Genomic DNA, 17,593 nt, shown 5'->3' on the forward strand with positions numbered 1-17,593 from the left:
TGAGCCAAAGACAGACACTTAACTAACTGAGCCACCAAGATGCCCCAGTTTAGAGTAGAAATCTGTGAAACTAAAGGTCGGAAATCAACAAAATGAAAATCTGATTCTTTGAAGTGGTTAGTAAAATCTGTAAGCCCTAGCCAGACTAAGAAAAAAGAAGACACAATATTATCAGAAATGAAAGAGGGGACATCACTACAGGTCTCACAGACGGGGCTTGACTAGGAGTAAGGCATCTTAAAAGGTAATTGCCAGAGAAAGGTAAATTAGGTTCATACAGATCGCATTAAAATGAACATGTGTTTTGTTTTTACTTACATAGTAACCAGGCACATGTTCTAAACAGTTCAGATGAAGTCAAAAAGCTCACATTTATGTGATGAAAGGAATTGAATTGCAAATCTGGGCAAACTGATTTGTCTAGAGGGAAGAGAAGTCCATGGGAACTACCAGACAAACAGTTTGCATGTGTGCCCGTCACCCACAGTTTACAGAAAGCTGTACAATAGGTCAAGACAAGGAAGGCTAAAATCTGATAACCTGAAAGGTTGTGCTGGACGGATACAATGCAGTGTTTTTCTGAAACACTATTTTTCTTCTGAAGACTTTCAGATAAATCAAGTACACTAAAATTTCATTAACTTGAGCTCATATAAATTGGTGAGCCAATGTGACTCAGGAAAAGTCGGAATTAGGGGACTTCCCTAAGAAAATATTGTAGGAGATGCTAGCTCTGTTTCTGTTTACAGCTTTGCTCTGATTTAGTCATTGGATAGATACCCTGTGATCAGCCTTTCTTATGCACACAGGGAGAACCTAGCCCGGTAGGGTATGCTGCTTCCCTGCCAGTCTGTGGATCTGGGAAGTGACCTATCATCGCCTTGTACTCTGGCTTGGGGGCCAGAGGCCAAGCCAAGCCTTGAGTCCTGGCCAAGGCTCTGCAGCACCTGCTGCCCTGGCCTGTGACCTTCCTTGTGGGAAGCCTGTCCACCTTGCTGGCTCTTCTGCATTAGGAGTACTGAGGCTGTGTCTTTGATAATCCTGTCCTTCCTCTTCCCAGGCATTTTAGAGACATGCTTGGAAAAAGACCACTCTTGGGAGGCAGGGAAATGGGCTGTCAGTGAGATAACAAGATGAAGAGACTCGAATGTGAGTAAAGCCACAGTAGACAATGAAGTTAAGAGTATGGAAGCAAAACAGGGCATGAAAGAGCAGAATATATGTTGGAACTACATTTCTTCTGGACAGAAGTTATGAAGGCAAAGTTTTCATTGACATAGTTAAATGGGAGTAGTGAAAACAATGTACTGGATTTTAAATAAGAGCAAATCTTAAAACGAATCTATGTAATTAGCAGATCATCCTTTAAGATTGTGCATCCTACTTTTGCATTGCAGTAGCCTTTCTTTGGAAGTATTAATGAAAATATACTTGGCCAAATAAGGTACTTATAAGAAAGTCTGTTATCTTCTTTCCCATCCTCCTTTTTCATTTTTCTGTTTGGTGAAATACAAAATAAAGCCCTGTGATTTTATCATGGGATGAGAAAGAACTGGGAGGCCCACCAGCAGTTTTTCCTTCTTTTGCTTTGATCATACCAGTTAACTGCTGACATTAGCTGTAGTGAGGAAGAAAAATAGCCCTGGATCTACTTAAGGAGCAAGCTGGGACCTAGATATACTGTTTCAGTACAATGATTCTGGATAAATGCTGCTTTGTGTGCTGAGAGAGTGTTCTACAGGATGAGTGGTCACATTGACTAACAACCTTATGAAGATTGTTGTGTTTGCTGGGTACCTGGGTGGCTCAGCTGGTTGGGCATCAGACTCTTGATTTTGGCTCAGGTCATGATCTCACGGTCATGGAATAGAGCCCTACATAGGGCTCTTTGCTTAGCAGGGAGTGATTCTCTCTTGAGATTCTCTCTTTCTCCCTCTCCTTCTGCGCCTCCCCCAACCACGCTCTCCTAATAAATAAATAAATATCTCTAAAAAAAAAAAAAGACTTGTGTTTGCATATCTGTTTTCACTTCTGGTTGAATATAAAGTGGACATTTGGGTGATATCTTTTTAGCACTTAAACAACAAAATGACTTTATGTTGTTTGAGGAACTCTCTTTTTTCCCAAAACTTTTTGTTGTTATAAATGTATTTAACCATTTTTAAGTGCACAGTGGTATTAAGTAAATTTTTACTGTTGTGCAAACATCACCACATTCACCTCCAAAACTCTTTTCATCTTCCCCAACTGAAACTCTATCCCAATTAATAACCGCCCCCCCCCATCTCTCCTCTCTCCAGTCTCTGGCAGCCACCATTCTGCTTCTCTCTCTTATGATTTGACTCCTAATACCTCATATAAGTGGAATCTTAACAGTGTAGGACTTTTCAATGACTGGCTTATTTCACTTAGCGTAATGTCCTGACTTTAAGAGGCAAATGAACTAAGTTTATTTGGCTTAGTCTCAGCCTCTGCTATTCGTGGAGCTCTTATGACTAAAGTTGTTCTAAACTGAAGGAAGAGGTGTCCCCTTTTTGATTCTACAAAGTAACTCAGAGTGGCTCCTATCAAGGGTATCACACCCAGTATGTATGCTTTATTTTAAGTAATTGTAAATTACAACCATTTTGGAGAACAGGTGAATGGTATCCATTAATGTTGGAAAAAAAACACACCCAAGTCAAGAACTCTTCTAAACATTTATTCTCCAGAAATGGTGGTAAAGGAGACATTTGTAAGAATGTTTGCTATAACACGTGTCTAATATTAGAAACCAAAGCCATTAAATGACCATCAGTATGAAGTGGACAAATAGAATATTTATATAGTAGATTACTATATAGTATTAAAACAAAATCATCCATTCACTCATTCACCAAATAGTTATCGAGTGTTTTACACCAGCTGCTCATATAGCTATCAGGTTTACAGCTGTGAATAACACAGATAAACCCCTCTCTTCAAGGAGTTTTTTTTTTTTTTTAAGATTTTATTCATTTATTTGACAGACAAAGATCACAAGTAGGCAGAGGCAGACAGAGAGAGGGGGGGGGGGGAAGCAGGCTCTACTCAGAGCAGAGAGCCTGATGCGGGGCTCAATCCCAGGACTCTAGGATCATGACCTGAGTTGAAGGCAGAGGCTTTAACTCACTGAGCCACCCAGGCGCCCCCTTCAAGGAGTTTCTAATCTCGTGGGGAGACAGGTCCTCAACAGAATCCATTAAATAGATTGTATGGTGGACAGTGATAAGGGCCAAGAAGAGAGAATAAAGTAGAAAAGGGGGTGCTAAGGCTTAGGCATGGGGTAGGACATGAAAGCTTGTGGGCTGACCAGGAGCAAAGACCTGAGGAAATGAGGGATCTAGCTTTGTTGAGGAGGAGTGTTTTGGGCCATGAAACATGAGGCTGAGGGTGGGGAAGAGAGAGGAACAGAAGAGAGCCCAGCTGGAATAGTGAACAATCTGCATCAAAATGGACTGAGCTGTGTGGAAAAAATCGAATTGTATGCAGTAGCACACCTTTTTTTTTTTTTTTAAGATTTTATTTATTTATTTGAGAGTGAGCACAAGCCAGGTGAAGGGTAGAGAGAGGAGCAAACTCCCCTCTGAGCAGGGATCCTGATGTGGTGCTCATGACTCAGGACTCCAGGATCGTGACCTGAGCCAAAGGCAGATTCTTAACGACTGAGCCCGCCACGTGCCCCAGTAGCACACCATTCTTACTAACAGCTTCTAGAGTAGGGGTTCTTAACGTGAATAAAAATACATATGATTGTAAAAGAAGTCAACTGTATTGAAATAGTAAATTTTTTAAACAGGTTTGTGTTGTGAAAGTGCTTGGTTCTCAGAGCACTAGGTAACAAGGCAGTAAATACACAGGCAAGTTCAAGTGTCATCCTTTAAAGAGCCATCAGTGTGAAGGCCATCATGGCTCGTTTGAATGGGGCTTTGGGCCAGCTGTGGGCTTGCCTTTGACTAACCCCCCTGCTTCTATGTATCCATCAGTTGTAGGGAGTCACAGAGAGTAAAATACATAGCTGGACCATTGATGTGAGAACATAGGACCTGGCCATTTGGAGTCTGAACAATTAACTACCAGGCACAAAGCTGCCTAGCAGTTGCTTGGCTCCATCACCTCAACACTTCTAGACAGTCTGACAGCTGGTCTGGCACCTCTGTGATCATTTCAAGGCAGTGCGAACATAAATATTTTAAGTTCTCTCTAGCCCCTGTAATGTGAGAGGGAAATCTGAATGCTCTTGGTGATGAAGTCAAAGATACTACTGATATTTTAATGCTCTTGCCTACACTTACAGCTGAAAGACATGATGAATTTTGGTTAGAAGTTAGTTAAGCTAAAGGTGATTTTTTTTCTGTCCAAATTCCAGGATACCCTGATACCTGCCCGTGAATGCCAGGTTAAGAATCTTGCTCTAAAACAGTATATTTTTCAAGGCTACACACACACACACACACACACACACACACACACACACACACACACATATAAATGCACTAAATTTATGATTGTGATTGTTTCTGGTGGGTCTAGGACTAGGGGTGGTGTATAATATGTTACAGAAATAGAGAATATGTTATAAAAATAATTATGGTATTCATAGCAGAAAACCAACCCCCAAACCCCTTAATATCCAGCAGAATTTGTAGACCAGATTCCAGTTCTTTCTATGCATTTACCTTGGTGGTCCTGTTTATTGATAGAAAAACAGCTGTTATGACAAAGGTAATGTCCTCGCTTGGCCAGTGTGATTATCTGGGCTCAAATCCCAGCTTAATTTCTAAATGTGTTTATGCCAAATAATTTATTTTATAAATGTTTGTGTACTTTTAATAAAAAGGGCTTTGTTTACACCATTTTGCTTCTTTTTTTTTTTTAAAGATTTTACTTATTTATTTGACAAAGAGAGGGATCACAAGTAGGCAGAGAGGCAGGCAGAGAGAGAGAGGAGGAAGCAGGCTCCCCGCTGAGCAGAGAGCCCGATGCGGGACTCGATCCCAGGACCCTGAGATCATGACCCGAGCCGAAGGCAGCGGCTTAACCCACTGAGCCACCCAGGTGCCCCACCATTTTGCTTCTTAATAGCAGTAATGGTTAAGCAGATTCCTGGTGCAGACCCACACTTCTCACTAGTTGCATGATGTTGGACAAGTGATTTTACCTCTTTGCTTTGGTCCCTTATCTGAGAAAAGGGAATAGCGGTACTATTTTTATCATGGGGGAAGGATGATTCAATGAGTCAATATATATAAAGCTCCTAGAAACCACTTCCCAAAACGTGGCTTTCCTCTTGATTTTTCTATTCTTTCCTATAGCCCTGGAGCCTTTCTGTTACTGGCCAAAACTATAATGTTTTCTCTTGGACAAAATTTAATAAAATTTCAACTCCTCAGAATGCTTAAAATTGAAGGTTCTAACTTCTCTTAAGTTTTGTTCAAAGGGCCTTTTTAAAAAAGATCTTTCTAGGGGCACCTGGGTGGCTCAGCTGTTTAAGTGTCTGCCTTTGGCTCAGGTCATGATCCTGGAGTCCTGGGATCAAGCCCGGTGTTAGGCTCCCTGCTCAGTGGGAAGGCTGCTTCTCCCTCTCCCATTCCCCCTGCTTGTGTTCCCTTTCTCTCTCTCTCTCTCTCTCTCTGAGATAAATAAATAAATAAATAAAATATTTAAAAAAAAAAAAACTTTCTAAACTATTACCTTATGAAAATTCTATTTTACTTCATTAAACATTTTCTTTTCTTTGAGTATAGTTGACTCACAATATCACATTAGTTTCAGGTGTACAATGTAGTGATTCAGTATTTCTCTACTGTATGCCATGCTTACTGCAGTGCAGCCTCCATCTGCTCAAATATCACCTAATAGCTTTTTCCGCCATTCTCTTCTCACTTCTAGATCTTCCCGAGGCTCATTCCCTCACCCCCATCAGGTCTCTGTTCAAGTGTGACCCTCTTGGGAGGCTTTCTCTAATCTCACCTTATCCCTAATAGCACCCTTTGCCATGCTTGATTTTGTTGCATATCATTTACTACTGTATGATTGGCTAATTTTTTTTTACACTTAACATTACCTGCTCTTAAAAAAAACCCAAAAAACACAACTCTCCCTCACTAGAATGGAGGGGAGCAATGTTGTCCTTTTTACCATTATATTTCTGGTCCTTTGCAGGCATTTGCTCCTTAGTAGGGATGCAACCATGTGTGATATGTTGTGTTAGGTCCAACTCACAAATTTGGAAGCTTAGGCTCCGCAGAGTCAGTTATAGAATCAGAGTCACATGGTTTATAAATCATAAAGCCAGTGACTGCTTTGCTGGGGATTTTTATACTTGTCAAGCTGCCTTCTAGGTAAGACAAATTATTATAAGCTTGTATTTTCACCCACTATAGGGACCAAACTACTCAAACGGAATACATTAGTGGAAATAGTTGTTATAGTTGGATATTTCTGATCATTTAAAAAAATACTTTTTTTTCCCCCCAAATTCAGGAGGATATGGCAAAAAAAGTGGTCGTAGTAAAAAATGGAGGGAAATGCTGAAGCTGCCCCCTGTCAGCCAGTGCAGCGAGCTTAGACATTTCATTGGTGAGTAAGCGGTGCCAGCCTGGAGATCGTGCCTGGCATTGTACCATTTGTTAGATGTTATTCTTTTAAGGAGTAATATGTACTCATTGTTCTATATGGAACAAAAGAGTAATATAGTAAATGTTTCTCTGCCCTTGACCCCACTAATCATCTAGAAGTAAACATACAATTTTCTAGTTTCATCCATGCTGTAGTCTGAATCAGTACTTAATTCCTTTTTTTCTTGGCAAATAACATTTCACCATATGCATATATCATTTATTTATCCATTCGTCAGTAGATCGATGAGCTGTTTAAATTTTTTTTGTCTATTATGAATAATGCTGCTAGAAACATTCCTGTACATGTGTTTTCTTTGTGGTAGGGTATACATAAAAATTACCATTTTAACCATTTTTAAAAGATTTTATTTATGAGAGAGAGAGAGAATGAGAGTGGTTTTTTTTTTTTTTTTGAGAGAGTTTTTTTTTTTTTTTACTTGCTTTTTAATATATTTATAGATATAAAATTAGGCCTCTAACAGTGACAGGGCAGAGATTGCTGCCACCAAACAACTTTGTTTTAAAAGTAACAGAAGAGGTAACATGTCCTTCTATCCTTCCTCCACTTCCGCCCCTCCTCCCGCTCCCCCCAGCCCCCCTCACCAGACCTAGTTAGGGGTGACGGGATTAAGAGCGTGAACGACACATCATCAAGTGTGAAACACTGTGGGAAGTACAGAGGGTGAACGGGTGGGAAGGAAAGTGAAGAGTGTGGGGCGGTTAGGGGCTCTAAGGACTCCCCAGAAAAAACAAGATCCTGGGTTGGGGTTGGTCCGGGTGGGGGGGGGGGAGTGCAGCTGTCACAGACTTTTAAAAAATAAAGAAGAAAAAGGCCAAAAACCTAAACCAGAGAGAGAGTGGCACTCCTACCACCCCCACTCTGGCCCATGGGTACTGAACAGCCAGTTATCCCCACCCCCCACCCAAGAAACAAGGGAGATTAAAGAAAAGAAAACCGCATTCCCTACCCCAAACCAGTTAACAAAATAGGCTCCCCCTCCTAAAAAACAAGGCTTTGGGGAGAGGCCATTTCTGCTGAGCCCTGTGCACCTCTCCACGGAGCCCATCCCTGGGTGTGACTCCCGCTCTTAGCTACTCCGCGGGTTCGCTCCCCCTCTGGTCTTTCTCCTGGGATATCTTTCTTTTTTATCTAAAGCAAAAAGTCCAAAGTGCGTGTCTGCTGAATGGAAGGGCCTGGGGAGGGGCAAGGGGAGAGGGAGATAAGCAGTCACCCCAAAGAGCATGGAGCCCACGTGGGGTTGATCTCATGACCCTGTGATCATGGCCTGAGTTGAAACCAAGAGTCAGTTGCTTGACCAACTGTGCCACCCAGGCTGTGCCTCATTTTAACCATTTTCAAATGCAAAGTTCAGTGGCATTGATTTGGATATTGTATATATGTAGTACACTTTGTGTATCCATTCATCTGTCGAATGGGTTGTTTCTACCATTTGTCTATTGTGAGTAATGCTGCTAGGAACATTGCACAAATGTTTGAGTCCCTGCTTTCATTTCTTTTGTGTATATACCCAGAATTGGAATTGCTGGATAATATGATAATTTTATGTTAACTTTGTAAGGCACTGCTAAACTGTTTTCCAGTATGGCTATACCATTTTATGTTCCCACAAACACTGTATGAAGGTTCCAGTTTCCTCCTCAGAGAGGACATGACTTTTTATTTTCCATTTTGTTTTTATTATAGCAATCTGAGTGGGTGTGAATTGGTTTCTCATTGTGGGTTTTTCTTTTCTTTTTTTCTTTAATTAATTTTTTAAAGTTTTATTTATTTAGGTAATCTTTACACCCTGCATGGGGCCTGAACTCACAGCCCCGAGATCAAGAGTCATTTGATCTCTGACTGAGCCAGCCAAACACTCATATCTCATTGTGTTTTGATCTGTGTTTCCCAATGACTAATGATACTGAATATCTTTTCATGTATTTATTGGCCATTTGTATATCTTCTTTGGAGAAATATCTGTTCAAATCCTTGTCCATTTTTTAAAGTAGGCTCTGTGCCCAGTGTGGAGCCCAATGTGGAGCTTGAACTCATGACCCTGAGATCAAGAGTCAGATGCTAGCTTAACTGACTAAGATGTCTAGGCACCACCTTTGCCCATTTTTTAATTGGATTGTTTGCCTTGTCTTTGTTGAAATGTAAATGTTCTTTATATATTCTAGTTACTAGACTCTTATCAGACAGTTGCTTTTCAAATATTTTCTCCCATTCTGTGTTTTCTTTTACTTTCTTGATGATTTCTTTTAGGAACCCAAGTTTTTATTTTGATGAAGTCCAATTGATCTATTTTTTTCTTTTTTTGCTATGCTTTTGGTGTCATATCTAAAAAACCACTAGTTAATCCAAAATCACAAAGATTTACACCTATACTTTCTTCTGAGTTTTATAGTTTTAGCTCTCACATTTAGATGTTTGATCCAGGTGTGGCGTGAGGTAGGGATTCAGTTTCATTCTCTTGCGTTGGATATCCAGTTCCAGAACCGTTCATTGAAATGACTATTTTTTTCACCATTGAACTCTCTTCGTGCCTTTATAAAAAATCCCCTGACTGTAAATGTGAGGGTTTATTTGTAGACACTTGTGAGAAAACATGTGTTTCTATCTAGAGCCTACCCAGGTAATCCAGGAGAGTCTGCCATCTCGAGATTCTTGACTTCATCATATTTGCAAAGGCTCTTATTTATTTATTTATTTATTTGACAGAGAGATCACAAGTAGGCAGAGAGAGAGAGAGGGGGGGCAGGGGGAAAGCAGGCTCCCCAAGAGCAGAGAGCCTGATGATGTGGGGCTCAATCCCAGGACCCTGAGATCATGACCTGAGCCACAGGCAGAGGCTTAACCCACTGAGCCACCTAGGTGTCCCAACAAGGCTCTTTTTTAAAAGTAAGGTCATATTTATAGGGACTAGGACCTGGTACATTGGGAGGGCCATTATTCAGCCTGCTACAGATGGTAACTCTAGGCTTTACTTGTTGAGGAACTGGCAAGTTGTTTTCCAAAGCAGCTGCATATTTTACATTCCCACCAGAAATATATGAGAGTTCCAGGTTCTCCACATCCTTGCCGACACTTATTTTCATTATAGCCATCCTTGTGAGTGTGATTGGCACTTCACCTATGACTAATAATGTCAAACACCTTTTTTATTTGTTATTGGCTGCGCTTCTTTGAGCCAACTGATATTTGATCCATAGTGTTAATAGTACTTTCTGCATATAGCACCAAGTGATTAGAACGGAGGTTGCTTCCATTATTTGACATTTGCATTGTAGTTAAGATATAAAATTTATCTTGGGACTATTTATGCTATTGAATGTATTCATAGGGTTATAGAAACATTTTCATGTCTATTTGCATATTAATTACCTCAGTATGTTTCTGATTCTTTGGGGGTAAGTTTTAGTGAATAGAATGAAGTAAATTTTATTAAATGTCCCATTAGTTAACTTTTTCCCCTAGTTCATGCTCTTTTTAAAATTAGTTTATTTGCATTGAGATATGTAATTTACATATAACGTTGTATAAGTTTAAGGTGTACAGCGCCCTCAGTTAAGTTTTATAAGTACCGCGCTAACCGATTGCGCCACTGGAGCCGCCTCAGTTAAGTTTTAAATGTCATCGTTTATTTGTTTCCGTGTACCTAGCACTGGGTATGGCCCTACCAATACAGTGGCTAAGAAACAGATGTGACCTTTGCCCTCTTGGCAGAGATAGTTATAAAATAAAGAATTGCAGAAATAAACTTCATTACAAACTGCAGGAAGCCCTTTGAAGGAAAAGGTGCAGACTTGGGTAAGTACAGGATCCCAAAGTGGGACAGAGCATGACAATTTCCAGGGACATGAAAAAGACCAGTCTTCCTGGAATGGAAACAAGGAAGGGCAGTGGCACTGTATGAGAGGAAGGGAGGGAGGTAGGGCTTGTGGGCCTGGTAAGGGCATTTGTCTTAGTGGAAAGTCGATCTGTCAAGATTTCCATCAGAGGGATGATGTAAGTGGACGCACGTTTTTGAAGGGCATCTGGGGTTTCCGTGTGAGGACTGATTGAGAGTGCAGAGAGGGGAGCGGGAAGGCCAAAGGAGACATTGTTGCTACTGCTGGCAGGAGTGATGGAAGCTTAGTGTCAGCTGGAGGCCATGGAGCCTGATGACTATGAGAGATCTCTAAGAAGTGGGATCTGGTTGATTTATGTGGAAGTAGGAAGGACGGGGTCCTAAGGATGACTCCCAGGTCTGATCACCCACCGAGATCAGGTTCACAGGGTGAGGGGCTGTGTTGGATGCAATCTGTGCATTCGTGTTTAGAGATCAGAGGAGTCTAGGCTATATGTGCAATCTGGGAGATATCCGTGTCCCCTGGTGTCTCGGCATCACATGACTGGGAGTGGATAAGCTCTTCCTAGAGACAAGAGGACGGGGAAAGAGCCCTCACATCCCCGTGTGGCTCAGGCGAAGCACACCAAGGAGGAACAGGCAGATGGGTCTGTATGCAGTCTGGGAAGTGGAGGGGTCAAGAGACCAGCAGACTAGGATAGATCCAGGCAGGTGAGTATGCAGCAGAAAGGTTGTGCAGCTGCTGGTTTTGTCCCCAAGGTCAGAGTCTTTGTTTCCATCTCTAGCGCTCAGCCACAGCTTTGTTGAATGAATGAAGGAATGAATAAATTGGTGACCTCAGCTGGAGTTATGTCAGGCAGATGTACAAGCAGACTCCCCCCTAATGAAAGAACGTTCCCACTCAGCTACCCTCTACTTCGTAAGCAGATCTTTATTTTACTAGTTTACCTGTATATTTGATCTAGTCTGTTAGTAAGCATATTTTGGGTTTTTCTGATTTTTATCCTCTGATTGTCCTAAATTTGTGGATGCTGGAAAATCCACGAGCTATAAAACTCTGAGTCAGTGTCCTTTCTAAAGGAGAATCACTTTGAAAACAAGAGAGAAAGCTTCTGATAAACGGCTCATTCTTGTCTTAGAATTTGGTGCATTTAGAAACAGCAGTCTCTTGACTAGCTGGTCCCCCTTCCAACTCGGCCCATCAGGAGAGTGCCTCTCAGGAATGGACTTGGACTCTGGTACACTGTGCATTCCAGGCCCAGACGGCCTCTGTGCTCCTTCTCCCTGTCCACTGTGGCAGGGCTCCAGCCTCCCCGTGGCCCGAATTCCCTGTGGGGCGGGGCCTCTCTCTCTCTCCCCCCATTCTGCTCACTCATGGCTGGAACAGTAGATGGTTCACTGGGTAGTCTCTGAGGAGTCAAAAGAAGAAGCTGGGTCTTCTGGTTCCTGCAGGACCAGGGCCTCTGATGGGAAGACAGAAGGCTGTCTGCTGCTTCTGAGATATATTTTGTGACACATTTCTCTGGTTTATAGTATTTAATTTTAGTAATATAAGAAATCTACTACATGGAAAAGTGAAATCATTAATAGAATTGTGAGGCAGATAAGGTAAAAAAGCAAGAGATTTGGAGTTTTTGTGATTATTTAAATGTCAGATTTTTATTTTATTTTATTTTTTAAATTTTATTTATTTATTTGACAGAGAGAGAGATCACAAGAAGGCAGAGCAGCAGGAGGAGAGAGAGGGAAGCAGGCTCCCTGCTGAGCAGAGAGCCCGACGTGGGGCTCAATCCCAGGATCCTGAGATCCTGACCTGAGTCCAAGGCAGAGACTTAACCCACTGGGCCATCTAGTTGCCCCTAAATGTCATATTTTTAAAGACTGATTTAGAGAAACATTTTTTAAATTCCCTGATTATACTACTTCGTATAGGTTCCATGATGTTGCTGTCATTGCTCTAAGATTCTGTTAATGTCATCAGTGTGAAAATTTGAAGTTGCTATAGGATGGAGAAGATTGTATGTATCATGAAATATTTTGAAATAATTAAAGGACTTTACTGAGTAAATTATCACCTATATTCCCACCACCCAAATATAAGTGGAAGATTTTGGAGTTAAGGTGTTTTTGAACCATGCACCATTTTTGTTCTTGTACCTGAGCCAATCTAAAAAAACGGACTGGGTAACATGAGAGGTTTTCTTGTGAGGTGCCTGTATCAGTGCTGTGTCCAGTCTGAATGTCCCCGTTGTCTTTCCATCACACCACAGAACCGTCTTGTCCTTAAGGTCAAACTCCTGTTGATTGGGCCTTCTCAGCCAGGTGGTGCACTGAGGCCCTTCATTTCCTTCACTGATCTGGCGCTGTGGCGCAGGGCAGTGGTTGCATTTTCCAGAGGAGTGTGAGGTGTGTGCCATTTGACCTGGTCTTGTCTCAGACCTCCTCATGCTCTTTGATTTTGCCTTGCTTCCTTCTGGAAAAACCTAAGGCGCTCTTAACCTGTGTTTCTGTTTTTAAAGCTCTCTAAGTTTTTAAAGCTCTCTCAGAAAATGTGGCTTACATCATGTGATCATTTACTCAAGAGATTTTACAGTTATGACAGAAATTTACATAGTATCTGAGCTTTAGCATATAGACCTAAAGATTTATTTATCACAAATAGGCAGAGAGGCAGGCAGAGAGAGAGGGGAAGGGAAGCAGGCTCCCTGCCGAGCAGGCAGAGGCTTTAACCCACTGAGCCACCCAGGCGCCTCAGGATATAGACTTAAAATGCACAAATAATCTTACATTCTTCCTGCCTGCACCTAAATTAAGACTTGTAGCTTCCTTTACAAGTAAGGACTCAGATTTAGCTGTTAGGAGTTCTGGATGAAATTAAGGGTGATCAAGAAATAAATCTGGAAAGCTTGAATGGAATCCATCTCTAATAAGCAAATATTTTTTAGTATCTGAGGATGATATAAATATAAAATGCAAAACAAATGAAAATATACCCACAGCTACCCCCACTCCACATACCCCAAATAAACTTAAACTTTGGACATTTGGTTTGCCAAATTAGCCAGGTTAATTTGGAGTACACTGTTTTCTCCCTGGCCAGGCTGTTCCCTCCTGACCCCCTGCTGTGGCATCCTACTCCAGATCTCTTGGGCTGTGGAGCAATTCCTCAACCTAGGTATCTCAAAGATGTCTCCCACCCCATTTATGTAACTCTGGCCACCTGCTTTGCAGCCCCTTCCTCTGCTCATGGGGCACAACTGGCCTCTCTTCCTGTTTCTCTACCAGCGAATGATCTCGATTTCCCCAGTGCTGCCTACACCATACAGATATTGGTGCCCACTGTATGAACCAGAGTCTGGGACTGTTCTGCTCACAGGTTCTCATCTCCACGAAGGGTACTGCCTTCTACCTGTCCATCAGCTTCCTCATTGTCCCCTCAGTAAAGGATGGGTTCCTTGAGAGTAGGGCTCCTGTGGTTCCTGTCATCATGTCCTCACTGTTAAGAGGGAGACTTGACAGAAGTTGAATGAGTTGCCTTCTGAAATTCTTTTGTTACCAGAGAATTGGCTTCTCTCTTCCCACTCTGCTGCCTTTGTTCCTGCCCGGCTCCTCTTACTGATGGTTGGTCCCATTGCTCCACTTTGCTTCCACTGCCCTGGGACCTAAGTAGCTCTCAGGAGCAAGCACTTCCCAAAAGGTCTCTGCGTTCCTTAAGATGCTAAACTTACTCTTGTGAAGAGTCCATGAAATGATACATAGAAGGGACTCAAAATAGTACCTGAAACACGTGAAGAATTGTCACCACTAATTGTTACGCTCATCTCTGTTCCTTCTAGGGTAGAGGGAAGTCCTTGGTATGATATCAAGGCTTGTGGAAAATACAATCTCAGTCTTTTTTTTAATTTTTCTGTTTTGTAAAGCTTAATTTGCCTCTATATTTTGCTTCCCTGAGTCCCCTTTTTCAGCCATACTTGTTGGGTCAATCGCTTACCTTCTTGGTTCACAGGCTATTTTAAGAATTAAAATATGGTACAGTAGTACATATTATAATTATATTCCATATCATTTCATAATTATATATGATCTGGAAATGAGCAAGTGTTGTTGGAGCCAATAAAAGGAAACTATTCTGCACTGCTCACACTTTGCCAAGGATAGTATTCCGAGTATTTTGATAGGGTTATTTATTTTTCTATATTTCTTTGCTTCTTCTGTATCATACCCACTGTTTGTCATTTTTGGTTTTTTTTTTTTTTTTAAGTTTCTCTTGTTTTATTATTAAAACTCCATAAGTAATTTTTTTTTATATAGGATGAATGGAAGGTAAAGTTTTGAGTTCTTAAATTTTGGAAAATGTCCCTTTTTTGACTTCTTGTTTGATAGTTACAGAATATTGAATTCTGTTACAGAATATTTCCACCTCCCTTGACCCCTGAACTTTGAAAACATTGGTGTATTAGTTTCTGGCTGTGTTAGTACAGTGTCGCTGATGCTTTAGGTCTAGTAGCTAACGTTTTACTCTTTCTCAGAGGTTTCCTCGTTTCTCCTTACTGTTGGGAGTATCACCGGGCTGCCCCTGGATGTGGGTCTGCTGTCAGTGGTTATGCGTAGTGTTTCGTGGGGCCTCTAAATCTTAGGCGCCTAGCCAGTCATTCTGATCAGGACTGGGACAGCTCCCCAAGCCCCGGCCCCGGCCGGGCCCGGGCCACCCGCCCCCGCCCTGCACCGCCCCGCCCCGCCCCGCCCCCTCCGCTCCTCCCAGCTCTAGCGAGTGGGAGGGGCTCTGCAGCGGGCAGGGGGCGTGTGGGCGGGTTCCCTTAGGAAGTCCCGACTGTGTAGGGTTTATACTGAGGGTTCTTCAACAAATCCAATGGAGCAGCTTTCTTCCAGATTATCCACAAATTTTGGACTCCTGTGGATACCCTGTATTTGTTTTCCATGTTGGGTTTCGTTCTTTTTGTTGTGGCTTTGGTTTTTGTTTGAATTTTTTATCATATTCTTAGGAATCCAGGAGAAAAACTAGGCAGACCTGTATGCTCCATTTGCAATCCTTAGCTGGAAACTAGGAACTTTCCCGAACCCTTGGATTTGGGAGGAAAGTGTTAAAAACTCTCAGTATTATAAAAATGTAACTTTTTCACTGCCTGTATCTTTTTTTTTTTTTTTAATATAGTATCCCTAAAATAAAATGTGCTAGTAAAATTGTACAAAGTGGGTGGTAGATATTTTGCAAAACTGTTGTTTGTTGAAACAAGCAGTGGTGCACTGGCAACCAAAGTATTTCTCTCCTTGCCTATACTTTTTCATTTGGAGTCTCAGCCACCTAAAGTAGGATTATTTAGAGTCTTAGAACTACTTGGCATGGGTAAACCCTTTAATTGAGGAATTTGTTATGGCTTCCTTACTTTTCATTAATTTTTATTTAATTCTTAAGCTTTACAGCCACTATAGGAGTACTTCAGTACTGCTAAAAGAGCAACTGATTTTCTTGCTGTTTAAATTAACCTATTTTGAACATAACATTTCTGTGTTATATCCCTCTTGATATTTTGACTAAATATTAGTGCCTTGTACTCAAAACAATATCAGTGTGTGTGGTAAGGTTAAGATTTGTAACATATTACCCCACTGAAAAGAAAAAGAAATCCCAAGAACTGTTTTAAAATAATTAAGCATATGTAATGTTTGTAACTGGTAAAAGTGTAGCAAAATGAAGAGTTTCTAAAAATGTACTTAAGTACATTCTTGCAGTGTATTTCACATACCTGCAGTTTGGGCCAAACACACTGTGGGGTGGGGACAGACCTATGGGAGGATGGAGCCAGATCTCTTCTCTGCCTGTCTCTTCTCTGCTGTGACCTTGACTGCTCAGTTCCCCAGGAGTACTGCTCCCCTGTGTAATTCCTTTTGGAGAGCAGCAGGGATATTTCCAATTATGCGTCACACACCTTTCTTTATCAATTCTTTTTTTTTTTTTAAAGATTTTATTTATTTATTTGACAGAGAGCGATCACAAGTAGGTGGAGAGGCAGGCAGAGGGGGGGGGTAGGCTCCCCGCTGAGCAGAGAGCCCGATGTAGGGCTCGATCCCAGGACCCTGGGATCATGACCTGAGCTGAAGGCAGAGGCTTTAACACACTGAGCCACACAGGTGCCCCTCTTTATCAATTCTTCCAGCTCCTTTGGCTCTGTCCACATTTTATAAACATTCATGATGACCCAGTCTACATTAGTAAACAAATGAGTAATTTTTTAAAAAACACACACACAAATACTATTTTTTACTTTTTTTTAATCAGGTGAAAACAGCAGTTCAGAAAAAACTTTCTGAATTGTAATGATCATATTGGTTTATTTCTTATCTCCTTCCCTCACCTAGAAAAGGATTATAGCAGTCTTTGTGACAAGCAACCAATAGGAAGACTTCTCTTCAGGAAATTCTGTGATATACGGCAAGATCTAAAGGGATGCATTGAATTCCTAGATGCAGTGGTAAGCAATTTAGCTCTGTGCTGAACTACCCATTCTTGTGCTTATGAAAATTAACATACTAGATCTGAAAAATTAGGTCTCTCTAAGTTCAGTAGACCTTGGCAATGACAGTAAGAGTAGAAAAACTATTTTTTTGGTATCATGTTACCTCGGTATGGAAGTCCTTATATGATACATCTCCATATCTGCGGTTTTTGCTTTCTGTGCTTTCAGTTAACTGAGGTCAGTTGGAGTCTGGAAGCAGACGGTCTGCCTTCTGTCCTGTGGTCAGTGCAGGCACACTCAGATATTGCGGGTCTATGTCCAGACCACAGCAATGAAGCGAATATCACAATGAAGCATGTCAAATAAATTTTTTTGTTTTCCATTGGATAAAAAAGTTATGTCTACAGTATACTATAGTCTATTAACTGTACAATAACATTAATCTAAAAAAAAACTCTGTTGCTAGAAAATGCTAACCATGCTTCGACCTTTCAGTAAGGCATCATCTCTTTTGCTGGTGGAGGGTCCTGCCTGGATGTTGATGGCTGCTGGCTGGTCAGGGTAGGGGTTGCTGAAGGTTGGAGTATCTGTGGCAGTTTCTTAAAATAAAACAAGATGGAAG

The 17,593-nt window shown here is 41.4% G+C and overlaps 1 protein-coding gene across 2 annotated transcripts in view; it reads left to right on the forward strand.

Moving 5' to 3' along the window:
• The window catches only part of GRK4 (G protein-coupled receptor kinase 4), a 110,144-nt gene that overhangs the window by 16,887 nt on the left and 75,664 nt on the right, over positions 1-17,593 (forward strand). The window contains exons 1-2 of one of the 2 annotated variants that reach the window (XM_045075068.1): positions 10,227-10,455; positions 16,874-16,986. The exons of the other annotated variant lie outside the window; for it this stretch is intronic. The gene's annotated coding sequence lies outside the window, so the exon portion shown is untranslated. Of the gene's footprint in view, positions 1-10,226; positions 10,456-16,873; positions 16,987-17,593 lie in introns of those variants that run through there. 2 annotated transcript variants of the gene reach the window in all.

Source organism: Mustela putorius, unplaced genomic scaffold (genome assembly GCF_011764305.1).
Source record: "Mustela putorius furo isolate JIRA1106 unplaced genomic scaffold, ASM1176430v1.1 tig00000083_pilon_pilon_pilon, whole genome shotgun sequence".
NCBI classification, from domain to species: Eukaryota; Metazoa; Chordata; class Mammalia; order Carnivora; family Mustelidae; genus Mustela; species Mustela putorius.